General features: G+C 38.4%; 1 protein-coding gene across 1 annotated transcript in view; it reads right to left on the reverse strand.

Moving 5' to 3' along the window:
• Positions 1 to 25,778, reverse strand: part of LOC150075101 (uncharacterized) — a 158,002-nt gene that overhangs the window by 64,080 nt on the left and 68,144 nt on the right. The gene's annotated exons all lie outside the window — the stretch shown is intronic.

Raw genomic sequence — 25,778 nt, forward strand, 5'->3', positions numbered from 1 at the left:
TGTTCATTAAGGAGGAAGTCAGAAATTTTCCCCTGAAAATCTCTCACCCTCAGAATTCAATACTAGCCATAATTGAAATTACGTTGGATGTGGGGAAGCATGTTCATTGCTAAGAATTATGCTTTCTGAGCAAACAACTGATTCGACATTGGACTGGGATGTTTGAATTTCCACCTAGACAATTAAGACCATGCGTTGTCGGAATAGCGTGTCTGTGTTGTTTTTTGTGGGATGAAAAAGTTTCTGGTAGATGATCCATATAACACACCCCAGAGATTGCCAAACTCAGCCATGCCGTTGGGGTTAAAAAGTCTTTCCTAATTATAAATAAAAGGTATTTTTCAATTTCAGTTAATGACTGCTGCTGCTGCTGAAACAAAGCCTTTTCCACTTTCGAACTGGAGCTGGTTGGAAACTATTAAATTTAATTTACTTCAATAGCATAAGATCACATCACCCTTTTAGCACCCTTGTGGGTAGCACAGTAGGTAGAATCGCCGTCCTCCCCACACCAGGTGGAAAAGACCCAAGTTCGAGTCCTGTCAATGATGGAAGGAATATTTATGGGCCTTTTTCACAAAACAGCTGAGTTAGTCAGTCTCGGGCACAAGTAGCATGGTTTTTCTCCAGGAAACTCAGGCTTTTCATCCAGCAAAACAGAAAATCGACCACAGAACATACAATTTACAGACAATGTAGATAGAGCAATATGGCCTTAGTTGCTGATACTCCTAAAACCCTACTAATACCCTTTTAGTGCTTGGTAAGGCCTAAAATTTAAGAAAGAGTGAATTTACATAAGCCTCTATTATTACACTGAGGGTATACTTTATTCAAAATAAGAGATATTAATTCAAAATACAGATCTATATTATTTGCTTAATGGTTGATAGTTGGAACAAACCTCCATCTGTTGTAGTGGAGGTCAGCAGATTAAATAACTTCAAGGCGGAACTGGACTGGCATTTGGAGTGAATGGGTGGATGAAATGGGAAGGGGTTTTTTTTTTTTTGATTGATGCTGTATAAGCTTGTTTTCTTGCATCATATGCCCTACTAATGCTTCATAAATTCCCAATTATTTATTAATGTACTATGTAAAGTACTACACATGGGAAACAGCAACCCCAGAGCAACGTATCAACTCTGTGGTACTACACTGACAGTGGTAGAGAATGAAAGGGACTTGGGGGTGGTTGTGCAGGCAGATATGAAGTTCTCTGAGCAGTGCAGACGGGCTGCAAGAGTAGCTCATGGAGTATTGTCAATGATATACAGGAATTTTTCCAGCAGGGATAAGGAGGTGATTATTCCCTTGTATAAGGCAATGGTCAGACCACACCTAGAGTACTGTATACAGGTCTGGAGGCCTCATTTCAAGAAGGATGTAGAGCTGCTGGAACGAGTACAGAGAAGGGCAACAAGATTAGTGAATGGAACAAAGGGGTGCTCTTACGAAGAAAGGCTTAAGTTTTGCAAATTACAGTGTCTGGAGACTAGGCACCAGCGAGATGATCTGATAGAGGTGTATAAAGCCTTGAATGGTTTAAGCATGCTCAATGTTGATGGGATTCTTCCTCTAGCTCAGAAAAATCACCTGAGAGGGCATAAATTCAAATTGAGGAAAGATAGATGTAGGATAGACGTGAGGAAATTTGCCTTTAGCCAGCGGGTGGTTGGTTGGTGGAACAGACTTCCATCCCTTGTGGTGGAGGTTGATAGCCTAAATAAGTTTAAGGCTCAGCTGGACAGGTATTTGGAACGAACAGAGGGGTGAGGTGGAAGTGGGTTTTTTTTTTTTTTTTTTTGGCTGATGCTGCATAAGCTTGCTTTCTTGCATCAAATGCCTCTACTAATGCTAATGCTAATGCTAATCCCTAAATCCCTAAGCCAATCCCTAAAAAGGGTGGCAAATCTCTCTCATTATGTTACTTATCTTCAATAACAAATTCGATGGAAAAGTTCTGTGAAACTGAAACTGATTGCTCTTAGGCTTTTGATAGTGTATGGCATGAATGTCTTCTAAACAAACTCCCGTCTTATGGATTGCCGACTATTTTTTGCAATTGGATATCTAATTTTCTCTCTTACCGCTCACTGCGATTAATGGTAGACGGCTATCCGTCTTTCATCTCCTCCACTAATGCTGGTGTTCCCCAAGGTGACTTTCTTCCTCTGACTAGAAATCCTATCTATAAATTTGCTGATGCTATCCCACTGCGCCCTCCGCCCACCTTCCAATTTAAAAAACTTTCTCCTATACAAACAGCTTCAACTTATCGAATATTCTCCACCAAGTCTTTAACTGCCGATCTCCAAGTAATTTTCAGCGAGATTAAGAAGATTTAATTATCTTTATTCGCTCTAAAACTCACTCCAGTCTTATTTCTCGCAAAAAAGAGCTCGTATGCTCACTTTCGATTACACTCAGATTTCTAGACAAGATCATCTCTATTATGGATTACCGTGACTTTTAATCTCTTGGTTGGCACTTCACAAATATTTCTTCCTCTGCAACTATACCGGAATTACCTAATTCTTTTTTATATTTTTTATTATATCGTTTTTGTGATTCCATTTTTATTGTTCGTTCTAGCTTATTTTAATTAACAGTTCAAAGTGTGGAATATATATGTATGCCAAAGTAATTATGAAATTAAAATGTCACTGTTTGTCCTCGCAAATTCCAACTGTGTCAATAGCAGAGATAAGCCTAAATGTATTCAAATTGTTTTCACGCATGCAAAAGTGATATTCGAACTCTAGGCACGTGCCATAAAAGTAAGCGAGAAAGCTTCGGCCGCCATTAGTCATATTTTATGAGTAATAAAACATTTAATGGGAACTAATTTATGATTTATGTGTTTAGACTCTCACAATTCATTGCAAATCCGTTTAGTTTAGGTTAAGCCTAACGTTCTATTAGTTTTACCGCGTCCTTGAAATTATTTAAACACCTCTTAAATCAGTTAGAGTGATCAAAGTTTGTTAAAGTAAGCCAAAATTATAATTACAGTATTTACTTATTTATTTTAATCAATTAGTATTTGAAAAAATAATAATCATTGTAGTTTATTATGAAATTTAAATAGACTTGTCTTATTTTCAATAAAAAAATAAATACCTTTTGATATAAATCAAAGGTATTTATTTTTTTTATTTACCTCAGCTAAATCGAAATATCAAATAATGTTTTATCATATTATTTATATTAAATGTTTATTTTTTATTATGCCAGAGTTTATTACAAGTAGAGCATATAAACTTCTGTGTTAAAATACATATTATTATTATTATTATTAGCCATATGGTGCAAGGAAGCCTAAAGCTTATGCAGCACCAGCTAAAAAAAAAAAAAATCTGAATTACCCTGAGAGAGAGAGAGAGAGAGAGAGAGAGAGAGAGAGAGAGAGAGAGAGAGTCAAAAGTAGAAGGGAATCACCAAGAAAGAGAAGAATGATGATATCCAGCTCATATATATATATATATATATATATATATATATATATAATGCCCAAGATAAGGCCTTGATGCTGTTTAACTTTTTAATTTTTAAGATTACCATAACTTACAACTCTTAAATCTAAAGTCGAAATTTCTTGAACGATGGTAGTAAAAATATCATTCAACGTCTGATTGTGTTCAATGATGTCAGTAGTTTTATGCTAGTCAACATAGGTCATTACTATAATTTGATCTAGATGGTGAGAGTCCGTTACAGGAAATCCTTAACATTTCCTTCGAAGAGAGGCAAGGCATACATTCAAAATACGTGATAGTAATAGAGAGCTTTAAAATAAATAAAGCTTCTGTTTATACTCCAGGACGACCACACGGTCAGAAGAATTCACAAGATAGGGAGAATACAAGAAACAGCACCATATTTAGCAGTCACGCGCGCTTGAACTCCGGTCACTCAAAGGCACGTGTACCTATGCACCCTCGCGCCTGACCAATCGGCTACGGCGCCCTGGGTGATCTGCATACTCATATGTAAGCATATGAATATTTCTTCGAGGAAAACTAGTGGGGATATTATTAAAATTTTAATTTAAAATCGAATACTTTTTCAAATTTTATATTAAAACTGAAAGAAATTGATTTTTTTTCAATTTTTTTAAGAACAATGATGAAAGGTATATATAGGTATATATGATGAAAAGAAATAGGTATATATAGGTATGAAATTATTCAATTGGTGTATACCAATTGAATAATTTCATACGTGTAACAATTTAAGAGATTATTGGAAGTTGTTTTGAATTGCGTGACTTTAGATAAAAGGAAAGTGGTTACTTGCTTATTCTCCAAACTAACTTTTAAAGAAGGTTTTAAAATGATTTTTTCTCGCATTTAAAATGCGACAATAAGTTAGCATTTCAATTGCTCTAATTTCTTGAAACATCGAACACCAGTCATTTACTACTGAACTACGTTCTGGATCACCGTGATGTCTGCGGTTCAATGTACTAGAAACAAAGCAAAGCAAATACAGTACGTACGACACAGTCGTTAAATTGCTCATCTGTGACTAATAGAGGAGAGTGTCTCCTTTGGTAAGGCATCCGTGAATCTGCGTCCTTCAACCTGAAAAATGTCAGGGTTTCCGTTTCGAAACATGGAAGTGAGAAAGTCGACACACGCACGTGTATTAGGAAAAATCGTTATCTTAAATGGAAGATAGTAAAACATCATCAGATACGTGCAATGGTAATTTGTTATGATTATCACGATCTATTATAGCGCTATTAAGCAATACTGAACACGATTTGTGCTGTCGAATTTAAGTAGATGTTTTTTATTTTTTCCTTCTTTTCTTTTCTTTTTTTTTTTTTTTTTTTTTATAGATTAATGCCAAAGATATGTACGGTGTTTATAAACACTACTTTATTTCATTTATGAATACTACACTCACTGGCCAAAAAATTCGAAAACCTTTATTCAGTACCTAGTATGGCTACCTTTTTATCGAATTACAGCCCGTACATGTCGTGACATGGATTCTGCTGGGTGTCTGAGGGATTTCAGTTCCAGATTTGACCATTCTTCCATCAGAATATTTGTCAGCTTCTATACCGACTTCTATAACTCCGAACTGTCCTTTCTGACGTACCCTAGACGTTCTCAATTGGTTCAGACCTGGAGAATTAGTGGTCACGGTAGATGTCGGGAACCTTCAGAATGTTTCTCGAACCATTCAGATATAATATTTTCACAGTGGATAGTTGCGTTGGCGTCTTGAAAGAATCCATCGCAATCCTTGTAAAAATGAAGCATTGCAGGATGAAGTTGATCAGATAATATGGCAGAAAGATATTCATCGGAGGTAACACGACCTCTAACAATATCAGCGGACCGAGTCCTTATCAACAGAACATACCTCATACCGTGATATCACTTCCATCCGCACCAGACAGTCTGGATGTTTGCCTTCATGAGTTTACGCCACACTTTCACCCTACCACTGGTGCAAAAAAAAGTGTAAATCGAAACTCATCAGACCACGCGATTTTTTCCACTGTTCTAGTCTTAGCGTTGGCGGCATCACTCCCATTGAATCTTTAGTTTTTACAGAAACAAGTGGCTTTCCTATAGACATGACTACCAAATCCCAGATTCCTCAACTCCCGCCATATAATGCGGTTGGAAATGGATCTTTTTTTGCCTAAATAAAATTTTTCAGTCATTTGCTGCGCATTGGACCTTCTATTCTGGCGCACAATTCACTTTAACTTCATGAGGTCTGGATACTGGAGTACCAACTTTCTGCCGCATTTCTTCTTATTAGAGCTGCATTCTCCCTTCGTTTTCCACTCATTGTATACTTTTGAGATGGTTATTTTCGGCACGCCAGTGAGTGTGTTCTCAATTGTGGCTCCTGATAAACCTACTCCAACAAAAATGCCTTTCTGAAAACTAGAAAGATTACCTGTTTTAACCGTGATTGGATTGATTTAGAAGTCCCAGAAAGCGTACATCATTTCTGATACCATATTACCTAATGATCAGACCACATGACAAGATACATTTGCATACTGTACGTTTAATTATATATTGACACCAAATTGCAAATGTTTTCTAATGTTTTTGCCAGTAAGTGTAATAACATGCCTAGTTCAAAAAAACTATATATCCAAAGTCTATGATAGGACAGTTTCTCACCCATGAACTCTATTTTTAGAAAAAAAAAACAAACAAACAAAAAGCATTGCTGATTTGAAAATTAAATTTAATTCCATGCATTTATGAGTAAAAGCACCGATATGGAAGTTCACAAATGCCTTAACTTAAATTTTTATCTCAAATTTACAAGTGAAACCAATGGATGACCACTCTATCCTCCTCTTAAATAAATAGAAAAATGCTCTCCTTTCGGAGAATTATATTATTTAAAATTAGTGAAATAGTGAAGTGACACGTTGTGAGATCAGCATTTAATAAGAGAAATTAAAATTAGCTATAGCCAAATTTTAAATTGTGCCCTAGAAAGGTGACTCACAAGACCTTCAAAGAAGTCTCGTGAGTCACTCTCTTAAGCTCTTTATTACGAATGCCCTTTTTCCTGGTTAATATTCTGCTCATCAATTACGCAATCTCTACAAAGATCAATGCCAGTTGAATTTAACCTGCTGTGTTTATGCAATGGTTGTAATATTCATAGTAGGACAAACTTTATCTTCACATCGAGTTACTATGGTAGCGCACTACTTTCAGTAAGATTTAAGTAGCGCATTTGTCCCATTAACCTTTTGGTGATGTCATTCATCCCTATCATTTTGCTCTTATCTTGTATTTTAAATAAATCGTAGCTTAACCTTTTGGATATTTCATTCACTTGAAGGTAGTGCAATACTAGAACAACTCGTTGTGAAGGACGTATAAATCCTGCTGGCCGGACATAAAAGAGGGATCGATAGTCCTCCTAGGTGCATGTAAGTTAATAATTATTTTATTTTATAATTTAATTCATGATGCTCGTTGTATTTCATAATTAATTAAAATTATTATATAATAGGGCTATAATTTGAAATGTCTAATTATAAATTAAATTCACAATTTAATTTTGTCCCCAGAAATACAAAATTGCATGTTTTTGTTTTCCACATTCTCTGAGTGGAGGTTATTTTGTACGCAGATTTGAATGGGAAAATTGGTAACCCTACCAAATTTTCACTAATACTGAAGAAACAGTTATCGAGGTATGTGTTTTGTTCCTTTAGATTAAATTACAGTTTTCGTTTTGGGAAGATAAAGAAAAACAGCTGCTTATTATAAACAAGCAGATGTCACAATGCGATTTCGTTACGAAAATACGTTATCCGATATCACTTCATTAAAACAACAGGGAATATATTTGCGTGAGACTGTTCTGTCTGAGAATCTACAGGCCATTCAAGGTGGAACTGATTTCGCCTTGAATGGGTTCAGTGACACACGATCGATGAGAAACACAGAATATACTAGCATGTGTAGAAATCGGGATACCACTTAGACGAGTTCACTGGAGTTTTCTTCCAAATGTCAGAAACCCAGATTTTCTATGGCATGCATCCTTTCTTTAAAAAGCTGACCCCAAATCTCAAGCCAGACAGAGATTATTATAAAAGTTATATTGACAAAACCATGACCACAGTATCGCTCTCTGACAATAGAACAAAAGAACCACAGTGAATGCTAAAAAAAAGTCAAGGAAATTTATTATAAAAACAAACAGTGAAGCTGGATCACTGAAAAATATTAAGTTTTAAATAACGATTTTAGATTAGCACCAACTTATCTAGTAGGCTCTGTTTCCAGCCTTAGTTTATTAATCTTTCCCATGGTAATAAATAAATTTTCTGTTTATACTCTGGGACGACCACAGAGTCAGAAAAGTTCACACGATACATAGAATACGAGAAACAGCACCGTATTTAGCAGTCACGTGCTTTGAATGACCGGGGTTCAAGCCCGTGACTGCTAAATAGGATGCTGTTATCGTATTCTATGTATCTTGTGAACTCCTCCGACCTGGTCGTGGAATAGATGAAGAAACTAAAGCTGGAAACAGCCTATGCGACAAGATTCTTGCTAATAGATTAGAATCCATGCTTTATCTCTTTAATTTTTATGTATTCAGTAAACTATACCGTTGTAAATTACTATTTGGACAAAATCCTCTATATGCTAGTTATAGTAACAAGGGTCGCATATTTTAAGTGTCTTTTATTTCATAATAGTTTAAATAATATTAGTAGATTTATCAAAAATAAAGCCTTTCAGTTATCCTCATAGCATTCCTACTTTTCAACGACACACCAAAAAGCAGCACGGAAGAAATGGCCACTCACTTTAAGCCTATTTATTACTATTTTTTATTATTTTATTAAATATATCTAATGAACTTTGGAATTATCATGATCGTAAAACTAGTTTCGTAATATAAGTTAAAGCTGCGAAAGCTACTTACTGTTTTTTTTTTTTTATTTCTTAATTTGTACTCACCTTTCTTGCAGCTGAGTAAGATGTGTAAGGCTGTTAAAAAGCAAGGCTCAGTATTTATCCCTTTAATTAATTTTCATTAATTAAAATCACCAAAATAGAAAAACGTCAAGTAATTCACGAGTTTGTTTGTCGCGTGCCTTGCGCCTAAGTGACACTGCAGTTTGTTTGCCTTAGGACGGCGTTTGTCACTCCTACGATGCTTTCCCCGCCTCTAGGATAACTGCGCCTCACTACGATTGGCTTTGACTCGAACAGTTTGAACTTTGATTGGATAGAGCGAATAGGAGACGCAACTAAGTCTGTACTCCTTATCAGACACGATTGGGTGTTCTGTTGATTAAAGAAATAAACTTTTAATTACAGAAATTTTACCTCAAGATAGTAAAAACCCCACTGCTAAAAATAACACAAGTATGTGATATACCGATTAGTATTTTTAAATACAGCGTTTTTGCATTTATTTCATATTTTAATTTTGAAAACTTTAACCATTTATAGCTTTTTATTCAAAAATAGACGTGTTAATACTAAAAGCACAGAATGGAAAACTGATCAAATAATAAGCAATAATAACTGATAACTAGAAGGAATGCAGGTATTTTTTCTAGAGAATAGGCCATTTTGGATCTAATTTCTGTAAGGGGCAGTAGCCGAGTGGTCAATCGAGGGTGCATAAAATTTAAGCCCGTGACTGCTAAATACGGTGTTGTTTCTTGTATTCTCTCCATCTTATGAAATCGTGTGGTCGTCCCAAAGTATAAACAGAATATTTATTCTGTTTCACAATATATAATATTGTGAACATTTAAGACAGTCAACGGCATTTAAAAATCAAAATAAATAAAATTCTCCTACGATTTTCTCTTATTAATGATTAAAGGTAATGCAGTTGGCCTCCTATCTGTAAACAAATCAAACGTTTTGATATTTGAAAATAGCACACTATATATATTTCAATAAATTCGCACAAAGTTTCTTTTTATCTCTTAACATACACTGTTTATTCAGGAGCGCGGGGTATTCGAGAAAATACAGTATATCTTATATAATTAGGGACGGACGTTACATGGTTGTTTTCCATTAAGATTATTGTTATAATTAATGCCACGTGAAATTAATACTATAGTTTATTAAGCTCTATAAGCTCACCTAAATCCCTATACAATTTAAGGTGATGTTTCGGGCATCTTACCGATACCCATGATCTGATGATGGGTATCGGTAAGACGCCTGAAACGTCACCTTAAATTGTATAGTGATTTAGATGATTAGCTTAATAAACTTAATTAATTAAGTTTATTAAGCTAATCGTTATCTGCAACCAATAGTAGGCTTTTATTATTTATATAGTTTACTATCACTTTAATTTTTAGAATTTTTAATTACATATATGTGGTTTTCTGTTCTTTAAAATTGGGCTGGATTTGTACCTATTTTCTTTAACATTAATTTATTTATTTATTATTTTTTTAGGAGTATTCTGCAGTCCCAAAAAGTTCGTGACTTTTGGATCGCCGTTATTGAAAAAGAGATGATTAAAAAAAACAAAAAAACTCGTGTTTAGAAGAAAGTTCTTTTTAAGTACGCCTCACGAGCTTTAATACTCTGTAGCTAGTCAATGTGCCAGTGATGTTTTTTCTTTAAACTAAAATATATAATGTATTATTTCAGTAAATGTATTTGATTTTTCTTATAACATACCTTTTTTAATCATCCATGTTTTGATGGTCCTTTTCAAAGGAGTCCCCATTTGATGAAATGCACTTACTCCAACGTTTCTGCCATTCTTCGAAAACATGGTGGAAGCCTCCGATGTCTTTACAACTTCTGATGACTGCAAACGTTTTTCTAGCAGCATCTTCATTGACTTTTGAAAATAAAAAATAAATTGTAGGGCGAATAAGGAACACGTTTGACATTAATGCTGGCTAAGTACTCGATGGCAGTATGAGAAATATGAGGTCTCGCATTGTCGTGATGCAACATACACCCACCTGCGTGCAGTTGTGGTCCTTTGCGAAGATTGTGATCCAGCAAAGTGTGCAGAACAGTTCTGTAGTAAGGTCCTGTAACAGTCGTATTACGTGGCACAACATGCTGGTACAAAGCTTTGTTGCTTACTCTCTGGGTCGAAATGATGAAGCCATGTCTCATCCGCCATTATCACCTTGTGCAGAACGTCACCATCTACAGTAACCATCCATTACGCCGATAAGATCGCATTGTGCGCACGAGTCAACTGCGCAGTCGCTGTGTGATTCAGTATTGTTTAATCTTAAATTCCTCAGCTCGACTAGAAATAGCAAGCAGTACGGTTGTTTGTGAAAAATCATGATCACTCTTTATTGAACAGCCACAAGAATTTAAAATAAATAAAAACAGCGCAGCTAGTTTAATAAAAGCAGTGAAATTAGAGTTTACTTTCAGCTGGGACAGGAGTCTCCACTGAAGAGAAAGTAAAACCCATGAAACCTTAGTCGAACTGTTATAAATGAATATTCTTAGAAGAACACAGTGTGTTCTGAGTGACATGCTGATACTGAATAACCAATGGTGTTCTGCTAAGAGGAGTTTTGGCATCTAAAGTAATTTAGAAGTAACTTTTCTGTGAGGAATGAAGATGGAACATGAAAATCCAGCAGGTCCATAAGTTCAGCCACGAAGGTTTAACCAGAGAAGTACCGTACAGAGTAAGTACACTGGGTTTACATTTGAGTAGACTGTAAAAAACGGGCAAAAACCTTCTCTAGATCCGTATAAATAAGATCGATCTGCCCTCCTTAAGCAATGACACTAGAGACGTACTTCCAGAAGACAGTAAGGCTGGTGATTCTGGGAGAAGAAAGTTTTAAAATGCATACTATGATTAATAGTTTGAAAATCACGGGTTAAAATATATTGAGCAGGGAGTTTGAAATACAGATGACTCCATAGATTAGGACGATATCCTTTTCATTGTCCTTATGTAAAGAAATAATATTACCCAATCTGAACAAAATGGATTCAGTCATTGAGATCTAAATTGGTCATTATTTGTTTTATTTTTCAACTACTCTCTTTTTTTTTTTTTGTTTGGTTGTATTTAGTAGACTTCCGCATTGGCATCTTTATGCTGTTTCAGTTTCATTTTTGTTCCCATTTCTCCCAGCTGATTATGCTCTTACTGGATTTATTGAAGACGCAGAAGAGGTCTGCCCATCTTTTTTCTCATTTTTGCGCAATCCATGGGAGAATGAATAAGTACCACCCTGAATATTATGTTAAAATGGACTTGACTTTTATTTTAAATTCATGGAACCGAAAATCAGGTTGTTAAAGCTAATTGAGTAATTTATAGGTTATTAGAGGCATTCGTCAGAATGATTTATCAGAGTATTTTACAAAAGATCTGCCTGAAAGCTTTCAAATCCTGTCTTTCATTTATTAATTTTAACTCATTCTGGAGTTATTAATAATCACATATTTATTTTCAGAACCTGTGTATTTATCATTTTGTTTGCTCTCTGGGTAGCATAGTTGGTATAATCGCCATACTCCCCACACTGGGTGGAAAAGACTTGAGTTCTAATCTCGTCAGTGATGCGAGGAATTTTTTATAGGTCTTATTCACAATGTGGCTGAGTTAGTCGGTCTCGGGCAGGGGTAGTATATTTTTTCTCCAGAAACTCGGCTCTTTCGTCCAGCAAACAGCAAATCGACCACAGATTACACCCAAATTTACAGACATATCCGGCTCAATATGGCCTGAGTTACTGATGCGCCTAAAACCCCTATAAAAATCAACCTTATCATTTTGTCTCCTATTCAAATTTCATAAATCAACATTGCTGTATGCATATTTGGCGAAGTTGTTGTCGTTGCAGAGTTTTAGGTGCATCAACGACTTAGATCATATTGCGTTGTATATATTATGTCTGTAAATTGCATGGGTCTGTGGTCGATTTGCTGTTTGATGGAGGAAAAACCACGATTTCCTTGTCTGAGAATGACTAATTCAGCCACTTTGAGAAAAAGACCCGTGAAAATTCCTCGCGTCATTGACCGGATTCGAACTCATGTCTTTTCCACCATGTAGGGGGGTGACGACGATTATACCAACTGTGCTACCCACGAACTTTATGTGCGAACCAAAATCAATATTGCTTAACATAGAATTCCTTCACCGAGATTCTGCTGTCATATGTCAGATAAATAAAATGATAGCTATGTTCATAATAGGATTCATTTCGTACATTACACATCATTGTAATGCAGCTTAAAGTAATTGCATATTCAAGCTTATAAACATTTCTGCCCAGCCATATTTGCGGTATAAAGATCTTTCCGTTGTATAATTCTCAACTTCAACAAATAAGCTTGTAGAATCAGTTTTTCCAATTTGTTGTATCTTTAAAAGAATCATCAAAGTCAATTAGCAACTATGCATTAGGTCAGTGAACTGAAGGGGCTGGGCACAGCACGGGAAAACCCTTTGAGCAATTTGAGAAATTCATTCTTGACATAACCTAGTACTGTATTTGTAGTGAAAAATGCAGGAAGTATGCATAATTGAACTTCACGCAAGGATTGATCTCTCTCTCTCTCTCTCTCGCTGAAAGACTTGGCTTGAAAGGCTCGCCTTTCAATGGATATTTTAAAGTTGTCACTCCACTGATCATTCAACTTTTGATATAATAAACAATATTAGCAGCATAAAATGTTTAATGCATAATAACTAACTATTACACACCTCATTAAAAGCGGGTTTGTGATCGTTTCGAATATGTCTAGACAACTAATGCCAATGATGCATCAATATATCATATCTGTAAGCTAAGCATATTTGCATGGTCTGTCTGGCTGTGTGGTCGGATTAAAAATCCAGTTTCTCAGTGGAAAATAAATGTATTTTCCACTGAGAATTTATTTTTATTTTATTTATTTATTTACTGGGTTTTATTAATTTATTTTTATTTTATTTATTTATTTACTGGGTTTTATTAATTTATTTTTATTTTATTTATTTATTTTATTTTATTTATTTATTCTTTGATGTAGTCAAGTTTCAACTATGGCTCTAACGGGGACTGTTTTCAACTGACTTGGTGCGAAGAGGACCAAACATGGAAAGAACAATTTTGAAGCAAAACCTACAATAAATAATATTTGATACAGAGGAGAGAATGCGGGTTTGTACCAAGAGCCCCATTATTCCGCCTTCGTGGGTAGTACAATTAGTATAATCACTGCCTTCCCCAGACCGGGTGGAAAAGACCCAAGTTATAATCTTGTTAATGAAGAATTTAATGGGCCTTTTCCACAGCGTACTGAGTTAGTCCGTTTAGGGCGAGAATAGCATGGTTTTTCTCTTTCCCCGGAAATCGGGTTTTTCGTCCAGCAAGCAGAAAATCGACCATGGAACCCACGCATTTTACAGACATTATATACGCTCCGTGGCTGAGTTAGTCGGTCTCAGACGTAGATAGCAAGGCTTTCTCCCCAGAAACTGGGGTTTTTCATCCAGCAAAACAGACAAATCGACCATAGAACACACGCAATTGACAGACATAAGACACACAGCACGGCAAATGAATTTAAATACTTGGGTGGCCTCGGTGGCGTATCCAGATATCATCGTAACGGGGGGGGGAGGGCATGGCGACCATGTCCAGGTGTCATCGTAAGGGGGAGGGGGGCATATCGACCAGTGAGTTTTTTAGAAAGCAGGAGGCGTTCAAAAAAATTTTGGGTTAAGGAGGGGCATATTCCCCTTCTGCCCACCCCTGAATACGCCCCTGTGTGGCCTAATATAATAGTTAGACATTATAAACGGCGCAATATGGCTAAAAGTACTGATACGCCTAAACCCAACAACAGCTAACCAATAAATCCCATAATTCCACAAGTCAGCTATCATTATTATGACGTTTTTGGGAGTATCCTGAATGCAACAGCGAAGGTGGCACTTGTATCGCTGTAGATTGTCAATGGTCTATAAAAAGTGGCATATTCTATCGGTTGTAAAAGACCACAGGCTTCATAATAAAAAGAAAACACTGTCTAAAATCACGTGCATCTTCTACGCTGGATATCATATATCCACACGAACCAACATCACATACCAGAACTGAGGGCAGCAACTATATGCATCTGACTGCATTCCAGTTGAGGCTCTGTCGTCTAGAACCAGATTGGACTTCCAGAGCATACAGCCATTTTGGGCCTATATTTCTCCCCCAATTCCTCTTTTCTATAACTTACTGCTGTGGTCGAAGCCCCTTGCGTCATGTCAGAACCCTAGTTGACGCATCTTCCTTCCCTCCACTGATGTTTCTTGTTTGAGTAGGAGGCATTCCAGAATGTGTTCTGCTGCCACAATGCGTATAATCGTTACTTTTCCACACCATGAATGTAGGAAAAGCCTAGGTTGAAATTCAATTTTAAGACACGTTAAGGCGAACGTATGACTGATGTTTTGTCATAATATTATGACACAGAAATTAGCTCTTAACTATGGAGCCCTCTGCCTGCTTGCTACCCTACGGTTGCAGTGGAACCAATTGATGACGTTACCATCAGCAAATTCTAAATGGGAAGCATTCTGGGAAGTAATCATAGAAGCCACCAGGCTTTTCGTACCAACAAAGAAATACTGTACTGTTCAAGGCTTAGACCTAAATGGTTGTTAGATGAACTATCAAGACATGTGGCAGAGAAAAAAAAAATAGATGGGATGCATATAAATTATCAAGTGATTCAAAGGCCTATGCCAGATATAAATTAGTCTGCAATCAAATCACAAAAGAGGTTAGGCAAGTTATGGCAAGTCTCTGGCAAAGAAAAGCAACAAAGACTTTTATGCTTATGCTTTCATAAGAAGGAAGGGATTGAATCACATTGGGCCACTTGATGTCAATGGGTTAACTGTTGATGACCCTGCTCAAGTTGCTAACAAATTGAATAAGTATTTTGCATCTACATTCACACAAGAGAAATTCTTTATGGGAGGGGATGTCAGAAGTTTATCAAACTTCAATGGGGAGCTAAATGATTTTGTGATAACCGAAAGGAAAGTGGAAGAGAAATCGTTGAAGCACAACACGAAAAAGGCGACTGAAATGGATGGAATCTATCCAATTAATATAAGGAAGGTAGCAAAGGAGGTAAGCATACCCTTAGCCATAATTATGAGAGCATCTTTGGATTCAGGACTGGGAGCATCTATGGACTGGAGATGTGGGAATGTATCCAAAATTTATAAATGGGGATCAAAAGGTGACATGAGTAATTACAGACCCGTTAGCTTAACCTCTGTTCCAGAGAAAATAATGGAGTCACTGGTTAAAGAAGTAATGAAGAACCATCTATACAGGAATGTAATTATACTACAGTCACAGCATGGATTTGTTAAGTGGCCGTCTTGTCTAACCAATCTGATGGATACTACGTTGCAGTGACCAAGGAACTGGATGCAAAACATAATTTTGTTGTCATATACTTGGATTTCAGAAAGTCTTTTGATGCTGTTGCACATAAAATATTGCTGTACAAATTGGAGCAATGTAGCATTAAGGGAAAGTTACCGCTCCTCAATGATATTGATTAAAGTACATCATGTTTAATGTCTAAGTTTGCAGATAATACAAAGTTTGGTAGGGTGGTTAATGAAAGTGATGAGGGTGAGTTACTGCAACAAGATCTAGGAAAATTAGGTTTGTGAACTCAGAAATCGCAGTTGAAGATTAACATTTACAAATGCAATGTACTGCATATGGGTAACAGTAATCCCAGAGTAACTTATTAACTGTACGCTACTACACTCAGGGTAGCAGAAAATGAAAAAGAACTTGGGGTAATTGTGCAGTCAGATATGAAATTCTCTAAATAGTGCTGCCACGCTGCCAGGACAACTCATGTGGTTTTGTCAATGGTACACAGAAACTTTGCTAGCAAGAATAAGGAGATGATTCTCCCTTGGTACAAGGCCATGGTTAGGCTGCATCTTGAGTGCTATATGCAAGTCTGGAGGCCTCACTTCAGGAAAGATGTACATCTGCTCGAACGGGTGCAGAAAAGGGAAACCAGATTGGTGAAGAGAACAAAGCGGTGCTCCTGCCTAGAAAGGCTTCAGTTCTATAGATCTGATTGAGGTTTTTAAGGACTTGATGGATTAAATAAACTAACTATTGACGGCATTCTTCATTTGCTGAGAGTACAGACACATGAGTGTCTGTACTCTCAGCAAATGAACACACATGAGTGGTCACAAATTCAAGTTGAGGAAGCATGGTTGCAGGATAAATGTGTGCAAGTTTGCCTTCAGCCAGAGGGCGGTTGATTTTTGAAACAGGCTTCCATTTGTTGTTGTAGAAGTAGTTGATTTGAATAAAAACCCTATACACATTCTTGAGAGTATGGATGGGTGAAATGTGTTTGTTTTTTTTTTTGTTTTTTTGTGGATGCTATATAAGTTTACTTTCTTGCATCATTTGCCACTACTACTACTATCAGGGTGATATAAATACTACAGTATTTATATCACCCTGAAGTCCTCATAGTCCATGGAAAATAGCCACAATCGCAGTTTGGATATTTTTGCTGGATCGGACTGGGCCGTTAGCTTAGTATTGACGGGTCCTCAATTTTTCCTCATACGTTGACATTTTGGAGAATTTCCTATTATCTACCCTCTGCTGATTCTGTGTGCCTGTTCCTTTCAAAATGTACTATGGACCACAAAACAGACTTGTACGGATCTGGTTTAGGGGAAACTAAGTTTTCCAACTGGTGTGACTGTGCTGTAGTCTCAAATATGGTAACACTACATCAGTACGGCGTATGATCCCCTCCAATGACTAAACAGGCCTGACAGCGGTGAAGCATGCTCGCTATAAATGTGTCTATACGATTCTGTGGCAATAAATAGCATTCTTCCCTCAGCGCAGACATAAGCTCACCAAGTGACCGAGGAGTTGACTGTCGGCGTGCAATGCAATGCCCAAGGGCGTCTCACTCATGTTCCATAGTATTTAAGTCTAGTGTTTTCAGTTTCAAGATATTCCTCCACCACTCGATGTGCAGTGGCGTTGTCGTGCATGAAATAAAACTTGAGCCAACCGCACCCATAAAAAGTGGTACATAGGGTTCGAGGATCTGTTTTCGGTGCTTCTGCGTAGTTACAGTAACGCTATCAAATATATGAAGTGGGGTGCGGCCATTGATCATTATTCCGTCTCATACGAGAACACCGCCTCCATCGTGTGTCCCTTTCGCTGATGTTGAAGGAAGTGTTATCAATAACCATCACAGGTGAATTGTAACTGATAGCTCCTAATACCATGATTCTGGCTGTTGCTGCTCCTAAGGCAGACTGGATTACTTATGTCTCTGGCATCTCTCCAGATGCGCATACAGCCGCCCCGGGATCCCAAACAGGAACATGATTCATCACTAGAGACGACATCACACGTTCTTTTGTCCCAAGTAACTCACTTCCTGCACCAATGCAAACGTGATGACGACTGGGCAGCATCAGCCTCAGAGGAGGCAATGGATCACGAGAGCGACCACTTCTCGCTGTTGTCTGCTAATTTTGCTCTCTGACGTATGCGAAGATTAGGATGACATTATAACATGTGCAATCTGGACTGTGATAGAACTGTTTCTAGCATTAAGCGGCGGATCATCGATTGTGTTGTTCTTCTGATGTCACCAGAGCCCTGTCGACGTTTCCTAATACCTTCCTGTACCCACTGTATTGGAAGGTATACTCTCCACCCGCTCGGGCATCACGACTCACACGAATGACTATTTTTCTTGTTGATCATCCAGCTTCTTGCAGCTCAATGATCCTACCACATCGCGAAGTAAGTCAGCTGCACATAACATTGCCTTAGGCGTATTAAAGACATTGTACACTCTTAAAGGTTCATTTTATCACCATTTTGTTTGTTGCTAACGTCTACAGCGTATTTATAAGGCCTTTAAGTTCCTACGTCAGGGTGGCAACAGACATTATCGGGTGTTCTACTTCATACATCAGCTTGATATGATGACGAATCCTAAGTCAAAATTATACATACAAATTTTCAGGCAAATCCACCCATTCCGTATAGGTGGGTAGTTTCAATTACATAGCGTCGGCTTTAGAAATTTCTCTATGAAGTCGAACCTTCGAAATGCGACAACACTGGGCCTAATTCTTGCTGCATCTTAAATTTCTGGATTCCAGGTGGTGATAATTTTCATTAAAACTCAATTCTTCTACTCAATATCAATTACAATATATATTCCATCGAAAATATGTATTTAATGTCAGCACTTCATTTAAATCCATAACGCATTTAAATCTATAAGGGGTTCCGGTAGAACCCGTTGTTTCTTAGCCAGTAAGCTACCAGGGAGCAGCAATCACTAGGGTAGGGGTTGATTCCCAATCCACAACAAGAGAACGCGAAATGCCACTAATTATGCGTGTTTTAAATCCTCCACCCATCGGAAGTAGTGAAAGTACTACGAGTGTCAGAAATCTCACACCATGGGATCCAACCAATGGTTTGTTTTCCTGATCCTTTCACAAGAGTAAAGAGGCCAAGAAAATAAATGGTGCCCTAAGATAGGGCCAGTGAATAAATAAAACATTTAAAAGCGAAAGAAAGAATTACTAGAGGCCTTTGATGCAATGCTGGATTTAGACACAGAGAGAGAGAGAGAGCGATTTCCAACATTAAATTTCAATCAATCCCACTCAATGAAGCTTAGACATAAGCAGTTACCATTTTTTGTTATTATTATTACTTAAAATATTTGGTATAACCCATATATTTATAGTAAATTGAGAATTTGATGTGATCGTGCTAGTGAAGTTATTATAACCTATCGTGAAAGGCAAACGCTATTTCCTCTGTGAAAATTAATAATTATGTTAACAGAACCAATATTATTATTATTATTATACATGCATGAGTGTAGTTCACTTTATCGGAAACTAGGGCAGGATCATCAACATTCTTATCTAGTGAACCAATGTGATTCTTTCACTTCCTCATTTTGTTTACATAACTAAAGAAGTCTTTAATTCTTTTCGTAATTTGTGTCAGTTTTTCTAACCCACCATGCGCTTTATTCTTATTATTATTTCTCTTATATTATTTCTCCCTGATTGGGGGGATTCCACTCCGTGATGGGTATTGCTACCAAGTACACAGGGTGGTTGTTATGTATGGTGTTACTGTTCGTCGAGGAACTCTCTGACTATTCTACAGGTGTTCACCTGTTGCTGTTAGGCTGCTATGTAGGATCTTTGGCACCATACCGGGGGTTGACACGATGATCGGGATGGTCGTTACTTCTTGCATATGCCACATCTTGACCTCATGTCTCAGTTTCGTGTACTTTCTAATTTTTTTCCTCGTGGGTTTTCTGGACATTGCTAGTGTTGGGCACCGCTATGTCAATCAAGTAGGTAGCCATTTCCATCTTCCACACGGGTTATGTCCGGTCTGTTGTGCGGGATGGTCTAATCCGTTATTATGGCGCCATCCCACTACAGCTTGTGGGTTGGGGTCTCTAGTACTGCCTAGGGTTCGTACTTGTAGTATGGTACACTTTTTTGGTCAACTGGTATTTCCTCGCTAGCGTCTGATGTATTATCCTGGCTACGTGGTTGTGTTTACGAGCGTACTCAGTCTCACCTTGCATCCCCCTGGGATATGATCGTTTCTGAGGCCAGGTGGCATCGTCGACATGTGTCATCTGACATTTCGGTCTCCTTTGCGATGTATTTTCTACAGTTTCTGGTGTTGATTACTTAATCTTGGATGGCCAGCATGAATCCGTCAGTCTCGTGGAAGAGCATCCCACTTGTAAGCCATGCATTGGAAACAATGTTATCAATGTGAACTTGATGGAGGGCATTGCAGTGTCTGCCATGGAGTGTCTTCTTTGCTGATCTTTCTAGCTTCGTTTCTTGTGCCATCTGGGTGGGAGGGGGCTCCTCCCGGCCACATGGCACAAGAAACGTCTATCAGGCCTCTTTCTGAGCTAGTGTTAGTCTATCCAATGCTGACTTCGGGTGGTGTTGGTGGCTCTTGGTTATTATTGTCCATGTCTTTCGCATGATATCCTCTAGCTCTGTGTTAGTCCAATCTGTGACACCAAAGGAGTATGTTAGTACTGGAGCTGTATAGGTGTTTATGGCTTTAAATGTGTTCCCTCCGTTCAATTTTGCTTTCAACAGACTTCTGAGTCTGTGATGATATTTTTCAGTCAGGCACTTCTTGATTTCCTTGTACTCTAACTGCTGAGCCTGCATCATCCCTAGTTATTTGTAGGTCTATTATTATTATTATTATTGCACTTATATTATTTTTCTCTGATTGGGGTTTCCACCTCGTAACGGGTATTGCTATCAAGTACACAGGGTGGTTGTTGTTATGTCTGGTGTTACTGTTGGTCGAGGAACTCTTTAACTATCCTACAGGTTTTCAGGATTGCTACTTTCTGGAGTTCCTTGTAGGTGTTCGCTGTGAGACTTATTGCTGCTACGCTGTTTCTTTGGCACCATACCTGTGTTTAACATGATGATTGGGATGGTCGTTGCTTGTTTTGCATATGCCATATCTCTTTGATCTCCTGTCTTAGGTTCCTGTACTTCCTTATTTTTTTCCCATGGGTTTTCTGCAGATTGCTAGTTTTAGGTACCGCTATGTCAATCAGATAGGTAACCTTTTCCTTCTTGGCCACAAGGGTTATGTCCGGTCTGTTGTGTGGGATTGTCCTATCCGTTATTATGGCGCGGTCCCAGTACAGCTTGTGGGTTGGGATCTTTAGTGCTGTAGTACGGTACACTTTCTTCGATCAACTGGTATTTCCTTGCTAGCCTCTCATGTATTATCCTGGTTACCTGGTCGTGTCTATGAGTGTACTCAGTCAGGGTGACCACCTTGCATCCCGCGGTGATGTGTTGGATCGTTTCTGAGGCCAGGTGGCATCGTCGACATGTGTCCACTAACACCCCGTGCTCCTTGGTGATGTATTTTCTATAGTTCCTGGTGTTAATTACCTAGTCTTGGATGGCGAGCATGAATCCTTGAGTCCCGGGGAAGAGCGTCCCCCTTGTGAGCCATGCATTGGAAGCAATTTTATCTATGTGATCTTGATGGAGATCATTGTTGTGTCTGCCATGGAGTGTCTTCTGTGCCCATCTTTCTAGCTTCGTTTGTGCCTCCTGGTTGGGGGAACTCATCGCTTAGGTTGAGTGGGGTATACCGCTTGTCCGTCTTCCTTATGGCCCGCTGGTGTGCTGCTGTGTGTTTCTGAAAGTAATCCTTCAGGTTAACTATCGCTGTTTTCTGTTGCTCAATGAGGTCTATCAGGCCCCTTCCTCCTTCTTTCCGGGCAATTGTCAGTCTCTCCAAGGCAGATTTCGGGTGGTGTTGGCGGCTCTTGGTCATCATTGTCCTTGTCTTTCTCATGATATCCTCCAATTCGGTGTTAGTCCAATCTATGACCCTGAAGGAGTATGTTTGGACTGAGACTGCATAGGTGTTTATGGCTTTAACTGTTCCTTCCGTTCAGCTTTGCTTTCAGCAGGCTTCTGAGTCTCTGATAGTATTTTTTGGTAAGGCAGGCCTTAATTTCCTTGTGCTGTAACTGCTAAGCCTGCATTATCCCCAAGTATTTGTAGGCCTCTGCCCTCTGCCATGGGTTTGATCTCTTTACCGGTCTGCAGCTGGCAGTTTCGGTTGACCAAAACTTCGGTAGACCAATTTCATCCCGATATTATTGCTGAATTCTTCGGTGATCTGGAGTAGTTGCTGGAGGTGCTTCTCGGTTCCTGCGTAGAGCTTGATGTCATCCATGTACATTAGGTGGCTGAGGGTGTACAGGTTCTTCTTTCCTTCTTTGAGGTTATATTCATACTTGCTACTGTTGAGCATGGTGGATAGTGGGTTAAGTGCGAGACAGAATCACAATGGGCTCAGGGCATCTCCCTGAAAGATTCTTCTCCTGATGGGGATTGGCTTAGTCGTGATATTTTCGACCTTAATCGGAATATCAGCCGTATGGTGAAAGGAAGCCTGAGGCTTATGCTGCACCAGCCAAAAAAAAAAAAAAAAATTGTGTACCCTGAGAGAGAGAGAGAGAGAGAGAGAGAGAGAGAGAGAGAGAATCTCCAAAAAAGAGAAGAATTATGATATTCCAGCTCAGGACCCTGGTTGTGCCGAGCCCATACTCACCAGATGTGGGCCTCTGGGACAATTATTCTAATTACATCTTTAAAAATCATTAACTCAAAAAGTAGCTCAATAATCATTAATCATGATATAGTAATTAAAATTTATAGTTGTATTATACTGAAGTAAATTGGCGTGAGTATGTTAATTGGATAAGTTTATAAATACCAGTAGAGCTAAGTTTTCATTTCAATATAGAGGTTGCCACAGGCATTGTGATGCACAGAAGCCATTAATTAACAGAATTTGATAAAGTAGACAACAAATTGATTGACGTTTGCAGTTGTAAATGTTCGTTTTTATTATTTGTGTACCCAGATAGGAATAAGCAATATCTCAGTAAAATTAAAAATTGCAACTGAAAAGAAATTTAAGCAGCAGACATGAAAATAAAGGTCTGTGAGTATAACTTGTAATTATGAATTTTTGAAAAGTAAAAAGAGCAAATTGTAACCCCCTGGCATTTTGGCCGTGAAGAGAAAGTGCAACAATATTTAACCTTTAAACCAGTTACAATCAAAGGTTGTTGCAATAAAGATTCTCTCTGTCTCTCAAATATTCGGAACAAAATTTGTTTCACAGAAGCCAAAAACAGAATAGAACAGCGAATCGCATTACAGTAGCTCACTAAAAAGTTTAATTATATTTTTGTTTATGAAAAGGAGCAGTTGTTCAATGTTAACCGAAGAACATTGGGATATTGTAATGGATTGTTGGTTAAATTTACTAAGAGGACCCTATTGAATGCTTCGCGCTGATTGGCTAGTAAACGCTGATTCTGTTGAGCGTTGAGTTCCAACACCTGGCACTTTGCAGCCATGGGGAGGGGGACACCCGATTCCCTGTCCCCTAACTCCCGTCCCAAGGCACATGGAGGCAGTCAGGTTCAAGCACCAAGGAAAGACTCTTATTGGGCTTACCTGATAATGGAATCAAATGCTAATGGAATCAAATAAAAAAAATCTAATTATTATGTTATGGTCACCCGTAATTTCTTTCATATACCCGTTTATACAGGGTGTCTCAAAACTACACGGCATAACTTCAGGAAGGAGTTCCTCATATATAGACAATAAAAATATTTTATATCAACATAGTTCCGAAAATGCTTGGTTTCCGAGTTTTGAAGGTCTGTCTATGACACTTAACTGTTCAGATCACCTTATAGTAATTGTTCAAAATGTCCACCTTCTGCCTGAATACCACTGGCAGAATATTACTCGGGCAGGGTAATCTGCTGGTGACAAGGCAGATGGTAAGGATACAGGATCCGTTGCAGATGGTAAGGATACAGTTGGTGTTCTCGCAACACTCTTCAAATAGTCGAACGTTGAACAGCCAGTTGCATTGCTATTCTGCGTGTGCTGATTCCAGGAGTGGCATGCACAGCATCCCAAATCTCCTCCTCTACTTCAGGAGTCATAGATCTTGGTCGTCCTCTATCGGCAGCACGAGGTGTAGAGGTCCCATGTTCACAAAAGTGGCGATGGATACCTTCAAACGTTTTCCTGTCTGGACATCTTCGTTCTGGGAACCTTTCGTGGTACAAACGACGAGCCTCCAGAGCATTGCCGTCCGCCAAACCGTACATAAAGTGCATATCCGCTTGCTCCTGATTTGAGTACATGGTCGGAATGGAAAACCACCAGATTCTGTCAGTACCTTGTGATGAAGGAAATCACCTGCGGGAGATAAGACATTCTGGTTAATAACTCGGGAACCAAGCATTTCCGGAACTATGTGATATAAAATATTTTTATTGTCTACATATGAGGAACTCATTCTTGAAGTTATGCCGTGTATTTTTGAGACACCATATATATCATGTCTGTAAATTGCGTGTTCTCTGATCGATTTGCCTGTTTTGATGCAAAGAGCATGGCTGATATGAATGTGTTCGACTGGTCGATTTTGTATTTGGAATTGTGTCAATTCAAGTTTTAATTAATGTCCAGTATTTCTGAAAGTTTAAGAAGTATTTTTATACATTTGTGGAATATTTTGTGAGGAAATTCAGTTTGATTTCCAAGAAATTCAATTTGAAAATCTCAGTGTGTAATGGCTATCTTCCTTGAGTAGAGTCCACTTGAATTGATCCTTCTTAACACTGTCCAGTTGGAAATGTTTCCACCTGTGGCCGCAGCAATCTCAAGAGACAGTTGATGACAGGACATCGCATGGTTTCTTTTTGCTGTTAGAGCCAGATAGTGGTCTGTTCTGGTTGAGGTGACCTTGGCCAGATCTTCTCGTAATGGTCCTGTCTTCTATCGAGATGACAGAAGAAAGCGGATACATATTCAGGGGGACATTCATGTGTTGAGGCGGTTCCCAGGGTTTTCCCCATTAGCAGCCGTTGTACATCTTGTGTAGTGATTTATGCCAAAACCGGCCATTTTTATGTAGTGTGTTGGATGTGTAAGTATAGTGATATGGTGGGCTGTTATGTTCTCGGCCGGTACCTGGTTCTTAGCAGATGGGAAGTAGCAACACCTGGTCACAACGTTCCACCCACATCCCCACCACGTGGAGGCGGCCAGGATCTACTAACGCCTGATGGACTAACCCAGGGCAAAAGACCAGAGAGAGAGAGAGAGAGAGAGAGAGAGAGAGAGAGAGAGAGAGAGAGAGAGAGAGAGAGAGAGAGAGAGCGCCTAAATAAGGATGTAATTAAAAAGCTATAGATGGAGAAGTTTGGGAGCTGGAGAGTTAGGAAAGAATAGAAGAGAGGAGGATCAAACAACGGAACCCTCCAATAGTGAGAAGAAATGAAGCAAGACTACAGAAAATAGGGGTAGAGAAGTGGACTGACTTCTCTTGCTATGGGAAATAATCCCATGGAGGATTCCATCCTAGACGCTAGGATCACCAAGATTTCTTGAGATATAATTATGTCTAATCTCTTGTGGACATTGCTCCAGGTACTTCCTCGGAGAAACAAAGTTTTTTTTAAAATTTATTTATTATTATTTTTTACCCTAATCACGCAATAATCAGGTTCCACGTCTTCAGAAGAACACCAAGAATTTACACTAATAGAGGAACACGTTCAATGTCCAGCAGGATATATTTGGTTACAATG

The sequence above is a fragment of the Mastigoproctus giganteus genome, chromosome 14 (assembly GCF_048544385.1).
Source record: "Mastigoproctus giganteus isolate SK-2022 chromosome 14, ASM4854438v1, whole genome shotgun sequence".
NCBI classification, from domain to species: domain Eukaryota; kingdom Metazoa; phylum Arthropoda; class Arachnida; order Uropygi; family Thelyphonidae; genus Mastigoproctus; species Mastigoproctus giganteus.